Source organism: Gorilla gorilla, chromosome 12 (genome assembly GCF_029281585.2).
Source record: "Gorilla gorilla gorilla isolate KB3781 chromosome 12, NHGRI_mGorGor1-v2.1_pri, whole genome shotgun sequence".
NCBI classification, from domain to species: Eukaryota; Metazoa; Chordata; class Mammalia; order Primates; family Hominidae; genus Gorilla; species Gorilla gorilla.
The window spans coordinates 33,213,410-33,227,297 of NC_073236.2; the positions used below are offsets into that span (position 1 = coordinate 33,213,410).

At 39.4% G+C, this 13,888-nt stretch overlaps 1 long non-coding RNA gene across 1 annotated transcript in view; it reads left to right on the top strand.

The window, feature by feature from the left end:
- Positions 1–2,360, top strand: part of LOC109028284 (uncharacterized) — an 86,331-nt gene extending 83,971 nt beyond the window's left edge. Inside the window, exon 5 of the long non-coding RNA XR_010129793.1 lies at positions 2,026–2,360. This is a non-coding gene — a long non-coding RNA (uncharacterized lncRNA). The remainder of the gene's footprint in view (positions 1–2,025) is intronic.
- Positions 2,361–13,888: the final 11,528 nt, after the last annotated feature.

Below are 13,888 nucleotides of genomic sequence, written 5' to 3' on the forward strand. Positions count from 1 at the left end.
GTCCAGATTTTTCTAGATAATTTTGTAACATATTCACATTCAACATACATACAAAAATTCACACTTGGTATGGGTAGGAGAACTGTGCAGACTTCAGTAGAATTTATTTATTAAAGCTTTCTGTAGACGGTCATTTAAGACCAGCAAAATGTTTTCGATCTCAGGGGTTAAATGGATTCAAAACAGAAATCAGTAAAGCTGTCATTGCAGATTTCTGTAATAGAGAGGCAAGTATAACAATTGATTAAGAACTCTATCCCTTTATATCTATAGAACATATAAGGCCCCTGGCTACCCCTGGACGTCAACGCTCCACATTCCCCATTTCAGAAATCCAGGAGGACGTGTGGCACCATGAGGGGACCACAGAGACCCTGTCTCTCCTGTCTAGTCTATGCATCTTCACTCGCCTGGCCCCCACTTCACAGAACAGGCATTCTTGCTCCAACATCCCTTGCTCATTAGCTGCCCCTATCCTGCTGCTTACCCAGATTTTAACCCGTGAGTCACCCCACACCCTCCTGACATCTGCTTTTCTCAGGACATGGAAAATACGGACTTGGGATTTGAGCATTTTCTATGCACAGGAAAACTGAAATTGAGATTCAGGAAAGCTACTTCCTGAATTTGATAATTTAGGTGTGGCTTAAGATTGTAGGTGTTATCTTGAGAGGGCCCCAAGCAAGTTTCAGATGTACATTTTTTTTTTGAGAAAATGTGTGAGAGGCTATTTTGCTGTCAGTTCTCTGCTATTGTTAGGACCCCTAGTATTTACCTGCCCGCTTGCACTGCAACTCCAAAGGAAGCTTTCACCTAAAGCTTGGGAGAAATGATCTGCTAATAATCCATCACTGTGGTTTTTATCATGTTTCCCACCGTTTTCTCTTTTAGGAGCAGTTCTTCTAATATTAGCATTTTCTTCTTCAAACATCACTACCATAACAATATTATCAGACACTTTGGGAACATTTGTGGTGCATGTTTTTGTTGTTGTTGTTGTTGTTTGTTTTTGTTTTTTGTTTTTTGAGACGGAGTCTGGCGTCTCCTCTGTTACCCAGGCTTGAGTGCAGTGGCGCGATCTCGACTCACTGCAAGCTCCGCCTCCTGGGTTCACGCCATTCTCCTGCCTCAGCCTCCGGAGTAGCTGGGACTACAGGCGCCCGCCACCCCACCCGACTAATTGTTTGTATTTTTAGTAGAGATGGGGTTTCACCGTGTTAGCCAGGATGGTCCCGATCTCCTGACCTCGTAATCTGCCCGCCTCGGCCTCCCAAAGTGCTGGGATTAGTGAGCAACCGCACCTGGCCTTGCGGTGTGTTTTTTTTCAACCCAGAAAGAATTTTGTTGCCAGCATTATTTGTATGTATTAATACTTTACTGAGAAACTGTGTCAGATATAGGTATATGCAAAGTTCCTAATGACAGTAGAAAACTAGAAATATGGGAAAAGTTTGAGCTTGACATATGAAAATTAGAATGATGTACTTAATTAAATAAAAGAAATATTTGCAGATACGCTTGGACCAAGACTGATAATTAAAACACAGTACAATTTATTTCAAAATTAAAATGTTGATTATTTATTTTCTTAGGGGGCAGGTATACATGTTCTTAAATAGTCAGAAACTAAATACACTCTTCAAATGTTGAGAAATAAGTAGTAAAATTTTTTATAAAAAGAAATAGCATGCCCACCTAGATTACTATTAATGAACACTCTTAGTTTTTGAATGAAACATTAGCATAGAAGTTTAAGAAAACAAAGATTTTTTTAAAGTCACTATACTATGACATGTCCACAAAAATGTTTAGTAGACAGTTCCTCAGAAGTAATTTTCATAGATGAATAAAATGATGACTATGCATATTCTTTTCAGTGGTCTTCGTAGATGTGTTAATTCACAGGCGGTAAAAGAGAAAAGTTAACAAACGCAAAGCATGAGAATCCCACATTTTAGTTTATACTGATTCTCATTAATTTATCCAATGGTAATTCATTTTTCTTTTCCTATTTTTTTTTTTTAGACGGAGTCTTGCTTTGTCGCCCGGGCTGGAGTGCAGTGGCACGATCTCCGCTCACTGCAAGCTCCGCCTCCCAGGTTCACGCCATTCTCCTGCCTCAGTCTCCTGAGTAGCTGAGACTACAGGCGCCCACCATCATGCCCGGCTAATTTTTTGTATGTTTAATAGAGATGGGGTTTCACCGTGTTAGCCAGGATAGTCTCGATCTCCTGTCCTTGTGATGCACCCACCTCGGCCTCCCCAAGTTCTGGGATTACAGGCATGAGCCACTGCGCCCAGCCGGTAATTCATTTTTCATAATTGTTGCTTCGAGATTCTAACCCCAGTTCCCATTACCCATCCTGTCTCACACACAATAAAGTATCATGTCTGAGTCACTAAATGTCTGCGTTGGAGTGAGTTTGAATTGTCTTTAATGTCAGACTCACTTCGGAGGAGGTGTGGTTTTCTTGTTTTTTTGTTTTTTCACCTCTGTAGGACTTTTCCAAGTGGCTCCGGGTCAGTGAAAAGTTATTAAGAGCAGCTTCTACTTCTGCCCTAATTAAAAATTGTGCAAAACAAAAAAATACATCTTTTTGACACATTTTTTTCTGAAGTAACCTCATATTTTTTTCCTTCAAAAATTGAAATCAAAAGGTAAAATAAATATACAATTTTAATTTCTGATACTGGCATAGTGTTTGTATCTGACTATCTTCATGGAGCAAAAGTCATGGAGATAAAAGATAAAAACTTCACAATTATTCAGTTATTTTGTTTATTGTTAAGTTTAAATCCTATTTGATTTAGCATTTTATTTTCTATAAATGTTTAAATAAACATTTTATAGAAAAGCCCAATCACTACCACCTCCTCAAATCACTCAGGTTGCCTCTAACCTGAGTGTAAATGGAAAGCAATTATATTATTTATCTGCTTTTACTTACTCATATTTAAGCTTTTACTTACTCATATTTAAGTGCTGGTATTTGTGCTTTAGGTCAAATAATATAAGATTTTCCCATAGAAATGATGGCAACTTAATAATTAAAATTTTAAAGCATCTTACAGAGAACTATTTTTAGACAATATATCACTTGTTCATACCATGGCTTAATCTCTTGATGATAATTTTTTTTTGAGACGAAGTCTCTCTGTCACCCAGGCTGGAGTGCAGTGGTGCAATCTCAGCTCACTGCAACCTCCACCTCCCGGATTCAAGCGATTCTCCTGTCTCAGCCTCCCGAGTAGCTGGGACTACAGACGCCTGCCACCACGCCTAGCTAATTTTTGTATTTTTTTAGTAGAGACAGGGTTTCACCATATTGGCCAGGCTGGTCTCGAACTCCTGACCTCGTGATCTGCCCACCTCGGTCTCCCAAAGTGCTGGGATTACAGGCGTGAGCCACCGAGCCCGGCCTGATAATTTTATTTAACTTTTAACTTCAGTGTTACATGTACACGTTTATTACATAGGGAAACTTGTGTCATGGGTGTTTGTTGTACAGACTATTTCATCACCCAGGTATTAAGCCTAGTACCCATTAGTTATTTTTCCTGAATCTCTCCCTCCTCCCACTCTCCACCTTCTGAGAGGCCCCAGTGTGTGTTGCTCCCCTCTATGTGTCCATGTGTTATCATCATTTAGTTCCCACTTATAAGTGACAACATGCGGTATTTGGTTTTCTGTTTCTGGGTTAGTTTGCTAAGGATAATGGCCTCCAGCTCCATCGATGTTGCTGAAGAGGACATGATCCTCCTCTTTGTTCTGGCTGCATAGTATTCCATGGTGTATATGTACCACATTTTCTTTATTCAGCCTGTATGATAAATATTATTTTTTTAAAAATCTTGAGTTCTAAATTCTCCCACTCAGTCATAAGGACAAGTATGAATAAATTACTATTTGGTAGTATAATGAAGGTTATAAGGAACATTTTAAAGTAATTTTTCAGAACTGTTTTAGACTATGCTGTTAGGAAATTGTAGTCTCTCTCAAATTTAACAGGCATTTAACCAAGCACATTTTTATTATTTGGAGATGGAGATTTTTTCCAGGAGCAGTAACATAGCCTCTAATAACATGAGAGCAAGCATGAGAACAGTATGTAAAGCCAAAGTCACCGTCTCTCCTCCTGCCCCCTCTTGGTGATTATTCTTAATTTCAGAGTCAAAAATGACTGCCATCTTTGCAGTTGAGAAGCCTAAAAGACATTCCTGACTCTTCTGTCTTCCTCACATTCATGTCTACTTAATCAAGTCAATTTTATCTCTAGAATTTATCTGTATTAACCACCATCAACTCCCCGGGCACAATGACATCATCATGTGGCCAGCTGATCTCCCCCAGCTACTCTTGATGCTGGTATTAGTCTGTTCTCACACTGCTATAAAGAACTACCTGAGACTGGGTAATTTATGAAGAAAAGAGGTTTAATTGACTCACAGTTCCACAGGCTGTACAGAAAGCACAGTTGGAGAGGCCTCAGAAAATTTACAATCATGGCTGAAGGCCAAAGGGAAGCAACCACATCTTCACATGGCTGGCAGAAGGGAGAGAGAGAGCCAAGGGAGAGGTGCTGCCCACTTTCACACAACCAGATCTTGTGAGAACTCACTCACTATCATGAAAACAGCAAGGAGAGATCTGCCTCCATAGTCCAATAACCTCCCACCAGGTTCCTCCTCCAATATTGGGGACTACAATTCAACATGAGATTTAGGTGGGAACACAGAGCCAAACCATATCAGACCCCTTCCTGTCTATTATCCCCAGTGTATCCACAGTTATCTTTGAGATGGAAGCCTGATCATGTCATCCACAGGTCAAAATGGTGTTAATGGCTTCCCATTATCTCAGTGGTGTCAAGGACTTCTGGTTATTCCAATGCCTAGGATATAAAGTCCAAAGACTCAGCTAGGCCTCTAAAATCCTGTATGGTCTTTCTGTGTCCCCCCAAGTCACCATGCACAGGGCTCCCCACTCTGCTCACTGTGCCACACCAGCCTTCACTCAGGCCCCCAACACTCCTTGCTCTCCTGCCACAGCGATTTCACATAAGCCAGTTCTACTTTCTGAATTGCTCTTCTCACTACAAAAACTCTCACATTAATTTTTTTCATCCTGCAGGTCTCAGCTCAAATGTCATTCCTCAGAGAAGCAATCCTGACTTCCTAGAGTAAGTCAGGTTCTGCTATTTTATGCTTCCGATGAATCATATGTCTTTTTAAAATCACTAATCACAGCTTTAATTTTGCCAATATTTGTGTATTTGATTAAAGTAGCTCTCCCCAAATAGACTATATGTTCCTTGAGGTCAAATTTATGTCTAATTTGCTCACCTCTTTACCCCCAGCTCCACATCCAGTCCAAAACATTTGTTGGGAGAATAAATAAATAATGGTTGAACACTTTTGTGAGTTGAGACCTTCTTGGTAAAGGGAACAGGCGTGAGCTGAAGTCATTGCTCCCAAGGGGCTCTATTCCAATATAGGGAGACTATTTCAAACAAAAACATAAATGTGTTATAGGTCAATTGAGAAGAAAAGGCAGGTCCACAGGTAAGAGAGTAACCCATGGGTAGAAGAAATTCAGCTTTACCTTGACTGGTCATAGAAGGTGTTCCCGAGAAGCTATCTGAGAATTTTACCAGCCAGGTATTAGACATATCCTTTGTAATAAAAGCCATGGTGAGAGAATTTACACAACAGAAATCAGCAAATGCTACAAATCAGGGGTTTCATTCCTTTTGTTTTAGAGAGCCCATTTAGCTTCACACTACAAGCCTCATTCTTTAAAAATCAGTCCTTTATTTTCAGTTAAGATTTACATATGTTGGGAGTAAGATGCCAGCACATATCCAAATAGATATGTTCACTATAACTATTTTAGTAATGGTGACAAGAAAATGTATCTTGGTCAACCATGGTTACAGGTAGAACAATTTCTCCCCTTAATATTTATCTAAAAAAAACCTTTTATTAACAGGCTTGATGAGGTTAAAATTTATGTAAAATTAACTGCACACGTATAAAGTATACAATTTAACAAGCATAGGCACATACATACATCCATGAAACCAACACCACTCTCAAGGAGGGGAACTCATCCACCACACTCTCAAGTTTCCTTTGTCCTTTGGCAATGCTTGTTTTTGTAATCACTTTGTACCCACTCCTTCTTAGGCAACTGTTTATTTCTTTTCTGTCACTGTAGATTGGTTCGAATTTTCTAGAATTTCATAGAAATACAATTTTTACAGTATGTACTCTTTTTGTCTGCCTTTTTTCACTCACCGTATTTATTTATTTTATTTAATTAATTTATTTTTTTGAGATGGAGTCTCGCTCTGTCGCCCAGGCTGGAGTGCAGTGGCACGATCTCGGCTCACTGCAAGCTCTGCCTCCCAGGTTCATGCCATTCTCCTGCCTCAGCCTCCTGAGTAGCTGGACTACAGGTGCCTGCCACCACGCCCGACTAATTTTTTGTATTTTTAGTAAAGACGGGGTTTCACCATGTGTAAGCCAGGATGGTCTCAATCTCCTGACCTCGTGGTCTGCCCGCCTTGGCCTCCCAAAGTGATGGCATTACAGGCATGAGCCACCACACCTGGCCACCATATTTATTTTGAAATTAACTCATTTGCATTAATAGTTCATTCCTTTTAAATATTGGATTACTATTCCATTGGACGGTTATACTACAAGCATTTATCTATTCAACAGTTGATGAACATCTAGGCTCATTTCTTACTATTAAAAATAAAGCTGCCATAAACATTTGTGTACAAATAGTTCTGTGGACATTTGTATTTACTAGGCTTTTTTATTCTGTAGTATTAATGCTTTGACATCTTGGTGCCTTACTGACTCACTGATAAACTTTTTCTTCAATAGGAATGTAACCAAGTGAGTAATTAAGACAAAATGTGAAAGCAGTTTAATATTTGTCTAGTCTTACACAAGAATTTTTCTGTCTCATTTCTCAACTATAAGAAAAAGTACTAAAGATTAATTTATTCAAAATTTGGAACTTTCTCCCTTATTTTTGCCAAAATATCACACCTGAAGGATTTTGTTGTTGTTATAAATGTTGAGAGGTATGCATTTTTGTATTCCTATGAAATGTCATAGATATGAAATACTACATTCTAGGGAATATTTTAAAACAAAATATGACAGCTTTTCTAGCATTAACTATTAATGGCTATAAAAAATTAGCATTATCTTTGTGCTTGGCTGCTCAGCTTTGTGTTGAGATAAACTACATGTTAGGTAGGAATGACAGCCAACTTACAATTAACATTTTTCATATCATATATTTGCTCAAGGGTATATTTTACCAAAAATTATAATGCTTTTAATGTAGGTTTCAATTTTCTTCCAAAATGAACTAAAAGGATTTTTTTTCTGGTAATCAGAAAAAGAGAATGTGATAAGTTTCATTTATATTGAGTAATAAATTATAGTAGGCAGGTGTTTGCTTGCTATCTGTCCTTCATTGACACATTAGTCAATTGATTCATGCATAGTAAATTATCAGTTAATGTATTCTGGCCCACAACATACTCAAAATGCTTTAGACTGTGAAGATTCTTTCTATATAACCCTAAAAAAGCCCTAGTTTAGGAGAAAAGGTACATGCCTTGGGCATGGCATTATATTCATAAAGAGATGTGATTTTTTAAAAAACTCCCTTTTTATGAAATTATTTTCTTTACTAAACTGTTATGAAAATGCTACCATTTTAACTAGAGAAAGAAAATCCAAATTTGAGAGAATGGACAATATTTTTTATTCAGTTTACTTAAAATCTGCCTAAGATTTCTGAAACTTAGCTCAAATGACAAATTAAACCTAATACAAAAGGGCAGATTCAAAGGCATGAAGGATGAAGTACATGGGCCTTGAAGTCAGGAAAACCAAGCGTCTAACGGGCTTCTTCCAACAAATTGGGTAACATTAGAATGAGACGTAGTGTAGTGGTGTGACCATGGTTCTCTGCAGCCTTGACCACCTGGGCTCAAACGATCCTTCTGCCTCAGCCTCTCGAGTAGTTGGAACTATAGGCATGCACCACCATGCCTGACTAACTTTTTAAAAAATTTTTTGTAGAGACAGGGTCTCGCTTTATTGCCCAGGTTGGTATTGAACTCCTGGGCTCACACAATCCTTCCACCTCGTCCTCCCAAAGTTTTGGGATTACAGGCGTGAGCCACTGCACCTGGCCTGAGGTAGGTTTTTGTTTGTTTGTTTGTTTTGAGACGGAGTCTCGCTCTGTCGCCCAGCCTGGAGTGCAGTGGCGTGATCTCCGCTCACTGCAAGCTCCGCCTCCTGGGTTCACGCCATTCTCCTGCCTCAGCCTCCGGAGTAGCTGAGACTACAGGTGCCCGCCACCACGCCCGGCTAATTTTTTTGTATCTTTAGTAGAGACGGGGTTTCACCGTGTTAGCCAGGATGGTCTCGATCTCCTGACCCCGTGATCCGCCCGCCTTGGCCTCCCAAAGTGCTGGGATTACAGGCGTGAGCCACTGCGTCCAGCCTGGCCTGAGGTATATTTTTAAAAATAATTGATCACCATAATGTAGAGCCTAATTAACGTGCTGTCTGCTATAATCCATATGGATTGCAGGCATTTCTCTGCTAAAATGTGCTAAAGTGAGCCAGAGCAAGCAGCGGCTCCTGCCTGCTGGAGGATCAGTCCCTGCCCTCTGTCTCTATGCCAGGCCGGAGCTAGCTCCTGCTGCTCTCACAGCCAGGTGACAACCCCATTTGCTGGAACCAACATGCAAATAAGTCGTTTTATTCAATCTACCAACTCTGCCACAGAAAATAAAACGTTTATACTGTGTTCTTTCAGAATATGATTTTCTAAATTAATTCAACAGGAAATAAATAACAGAAATAGTTTACCACAAGTAATACCCTATAGTGACATTTGTTGTTGTACAGTCTCTATTATCTCTTAGAACCAAAAATACCCAGATATTGTGACCTAAAATCTAATCTTTCAAGATGCTTCAATAAAAGAATTAGCAATGGTCAAGTAAATGTAGTAACTGCTGCATTTCTACATTATTTTTGGAGATTTTAAATGTTTAGCAGGTTAAGGGTTCAAAGAAGACTTTTGTTTCAAATTAGCGTTTACCAGATGTAATTGACTGTGGACACGTTTTTACATAAAATTTATTAGCACACACGGTAGAATTAGTTCAGAAGAAAAGCACATCTGTCAGTAAATGTTCAGTACAAGCAGGCCAAATATGAAATATCTCATTTTATATCCAAACCTCTAGAATCAGTTAAAATCTGGAACTTGCTCATTTAGTCGCTTTAATAACCTTTTTAAAGATCTACATTTTTTTTTTTAGGATTGCATCTATCACCTGGTGACTTTTGAAATCATTTTATACATTTTATATTTTAAAAATATGAGACCATTTATTGTTTTTACCTACAGACCATGACATTCAATGTTGCCTATGGCTGATCACCCACCCACTCCATCCCCACCATTAACTGTCCTGGCCTCTTTGTCACTCTGTATTCTATATATTGGAGATCTATATCCATTATTTCAGTTTCCTGAACCCACTGAGTTCTTCCATCAATTGCCATTTCCTCTGCTTGGAATGTGTTAATTCCCTCTCTCTTTACAGGATGGGCTTCTATAAAGCCATCCATAAACCAGCATCATAAGACAGAATTTGAATTTTCAGTGTGACATCAGCAAGATGGTGAAATAGGCATTTTCAGCACTCATCTCACAGAAAAATCAATTTGAACAACCATCCATGAATGAAAATACCTTTGCAAGAGCTAAGGAATCCAGGTCAGAGATTATAGCACCTGGATAGAGTATAGAAATAAGAAAAGGCACATTGAATAAGGTAAGAAGGACAGTATTGCATTACCCGTGTGACGTCTACCCCAAGTTTGCACATCACAGTAGAGAGAGAGATACCTTTTGCACAGGGAAAGGAAAGTGAAGTGAGTGCCTGACTCTCACATGGATTTTGGCACCAGACTCCTACCAGTGAATCTTGGCACAAAGCTGGTCCCATTGTTCCAGGCTACAGATCCACCTTCATGGTCTCAGGCACCAGACCTGTTTCCATGGAATCAGGTACCAGTGTGCCCTAATACCAGTGTGCCTAATGCCAGACTGATCCCTGTGGTCTCAATATGTGGCTCATTTTCATAGACTTAGCTTCCAGGCTCACCCCAGCACCAGTTCAGCTTCCAGGTTCGCCCCAGCACCAGGTCAACCTTTGCATCCCCAAGCTGCAGGCCAATACCTGCACCAGGTTAGCCTCTGTGGCCCCAAGATCTAGACCAGCCCTTGTGGCCTCCAGGCCCCAGGCCAGCTCACATGACCTCAGGCAACAGGCCCATCCCAAGCCATGCTGGCACCCACACCTTCAAGCTCCAGGATGGCCCCTGCAGCTCTAGGCTCCAGCATAAGGTCAACCCCTATGGACCCAATTCCAGGCCTGTTTTCATGGTCTTAGGTACTAGGCTTTTCCCAATGGAATCAGATATGAGGCCTGTCTCAGTTGACCCTAGGGCCAGGCTGCTGCCATAGATTCTATACTGAACCCAGCCTCATAAACTCAGGTTCTGGGCCCACCCAGTACCAGAATAGCCCCTATGAACTCAGGCTCAAGGCCCTTCCCAGTGCCAGACTGGCCTTATGGACTCATGGCCTATCCCTGAAGACCAAGTCTACTCTCATGGGCTCTGGTACCAGGCCAGTCACCTCAGACCCAGGAGCCAGTCCACACCCACAGACCCAGGATCCAGACCCACCCATGTAGACCCATGCTCATAGTCCACTGAGTGGACTGGGGCTATAGGCCTGCCCCCACAGGCCAAGGCACCAGGCCAACCCTTGCGGACTCAAGAGCCAGGCCCACATGCCGACTGACCCAGGCACCAGGCCAGCCCCCTAAAATAATCCCACCCATGGACCATGCCAGTTGGCCTTCCCAGAATCTCCGGACAAGCTGACTGGTAAAAGGATTTCCCACTGAAGTGTCTGTAAAGACTGTAAGAGGTGCCTACTTCTTCAAATATGAATACACCAAGGCAAAGCCACAAGGAACATAAATAATCCGGGAAACATGACATCACAAAAAGAATAATACCCATAACCAATCTAAAGAAATGGAGATCTATGAACTTCCTGAAGAAGAATTCAAACTAATTGGCTTGAAGAAGCTCAATGAACTACACAAGAAGACACAGCCAACCAAACAAAATCAGGAAAACAATGTGTGAATAAAATGAAAAGTTTGACAGAGAGAGAACATAAAAAATAACCAAACAGAAATTCTGAAGCTGAAGAACATAATGACTGAACTGAAAAATTTCAGAGATCTTCAACAGCAAACTTGATAAAGCAGCAGAAAGAGGCAGTGACCTCAAACACTGCTTATTTGAAATTAACCAGTCAGAGGAATAAAAGAAAAAAAGAATGAAAAGAGTGAAGAAGACGGACAGGATTTATGGGCCACCATCAAGCAAACCTAATATGCATTAAGAAAGTCCTAGAAGGAACAGAGAAAGAGAAAGAGGAAAAAGGCTTCTTTAAGAAAATAACAGAAAATTTCCCAAATCTGGAGAAGTATATGAAAATCCAGACCAATGAGTTCAAAGAATTTCAAATAGATTAAACATAAAGAGATCAACACCAAGACACTGTATAATCAAGTTGAAAACTTTTCCTTTAACATCAGGAACAAGACAAGGATGCCCACTCTTAACCACTTTTATTCAACATACAAATGGGTGTCCTAGTCAACAAGAAAAAGAAATAAAAGGTATCCAGCTTGGAAAGAAAGAAGTTAAATTGTCTCTCTTTGCAGATGACATGATCTAATATATAAAAATCCCTAACACATACTTAGAAATAAATTTAATAAATAAATTTAAAAATTAAAAAGTAAATTTAATCAATAAGGTAAAAGGTATGTACACTGAAAACTATAAAAATTGATGGAAGAAATAAGACACAAATAAATGAAACAATATCCTGTGATAATGGATTGAAAGAATTAATATTGTCAAAATGTTCATACTACTCACCATGATCTACAGATTCAATGAAATATTTATCTAACTTCCAAGAGCATTTTTCACAGAAATACAAATAACAATGTTAAAACTTATATGGGGGCCGGGCGCAGTGGCTGACGCCTGTAATCTCAGCACTTTGGGAGGCTGAGGCAGGCGGGTCACCTAAGGTCAGGAGTTCGAGACCAGCCTGCCCAACATGAAGAAACCCTGTCTCTACTAAAAAAAAATACAAAATCAGCCGGGCATAGTGGCGCATGCCTGTGATCCCAGCTACTCAGGAGGCTGAGGCAGGAGAATTGCTTGAACCCAGGAGGCTGCGGTTGCAGTGAGCAGAGGTTGCACCATTGCACTCCAGCCTGGGCAACAAGAGCGAAACTCCACCTCAAAAAAAACAAACAAACAAAAAAAAAACTTATACGGAACCACAAAAGATCCCAAATAACCAAAGCAATTTTAAGCAAGAAGAACAAAACTGAATGAATTATATTACCTAATTTGATAATATATTACAGAGTTATAGCCATCAAACACGATGGTATTGGCATGTATCAAAGGTATAGACCATTTAACAGAACAGAGAGCTCAGAAATAAATCCATACAATTACAGTAAATTGATCTTTAACAAAGGTGCTAAGAACCTGGAATGGAAAACATAGTCTCTTTAGCAAAAGGTGTAGGAAAAACTGGATATCTACATGCAGAAGAATGAAATTGGACCCTTGTCTCACACCACATGCAAAAATCAACTCAAAATGGATTAAAAATTTAACACCTAACAATGTAAAAATACTGGGGGAAAACCTTCGTAACATTATTCTGTGGAATAAATTTTTGGATACGACTCCAAAAGCACAGGCAACAAAAGCAAAAATAGACAAATGGGATTACATCAAACCAAAAAACTTCTTCATAGCAAAGGCGATAATCAACAAAGTGAAGAAACAACTTATAGAATGGGAGAAAATATTTGCGAGCCATACATTTGGTAAGGGGTCAGTATCCAACATACATACTAAAATCATACAACTCAATTTCAAGAAAACAAATAACCCAGTTTTAAAAATGGGCAAGGGACTTAAGTAGACATTTCTCCAAAGAATATATCTATTTGGCCAACAAATGTATGAAAAAATTTTATAATATATTTGTATTATATCAATATCAATATATTGATATATCAAAATCACTAGTCATCAGAAAAAAATGTAAATCAAACCACAGCGAGGTGTAATTTCATAATCTAGAATGGCTATTATAAAAAAGATTAAAGATAAGTGTTGATGAAGGTGTGGAGAAATGGGAACCCTTGTACACTGTTGGTGAGAATGTAACTTAGTACCCCCATTATGGAAAACAGTGTAGGTTTCTGTGATGACTGGTTCTTCCAAAACAGCTTTCTCAAAAAATTAAAAATAAACTACCATATCATTAAGCAATACCACTAGTGGTTATATATCCAATGGAAATGAAATCACTATCTCGAAGAGATAACTGCACTCCCATATGCAATACAACATTATTCATAATAGTTAAAATATGGAAACAACCTGAGTGTCTGTCAACAAGTCACTGGATAAATAAAATGTAGTATTTGTGTACCATGGAATATGATTCAGTCTTGGAAAAGAAGGAAATCTTCTCATTTGTGACAATGGATGAAGCTGGAGGACATTATAGTGAGTGAATTAAACCAGGCACAGAAACACAAATACTGAATGATCTTACTTATAGATGCAATCTAAAAAGGAAAAAAAAAAAGTGAAACCTACAGATGTAGACAGTAGGATGATAGTTACCAGGGGACAGAAG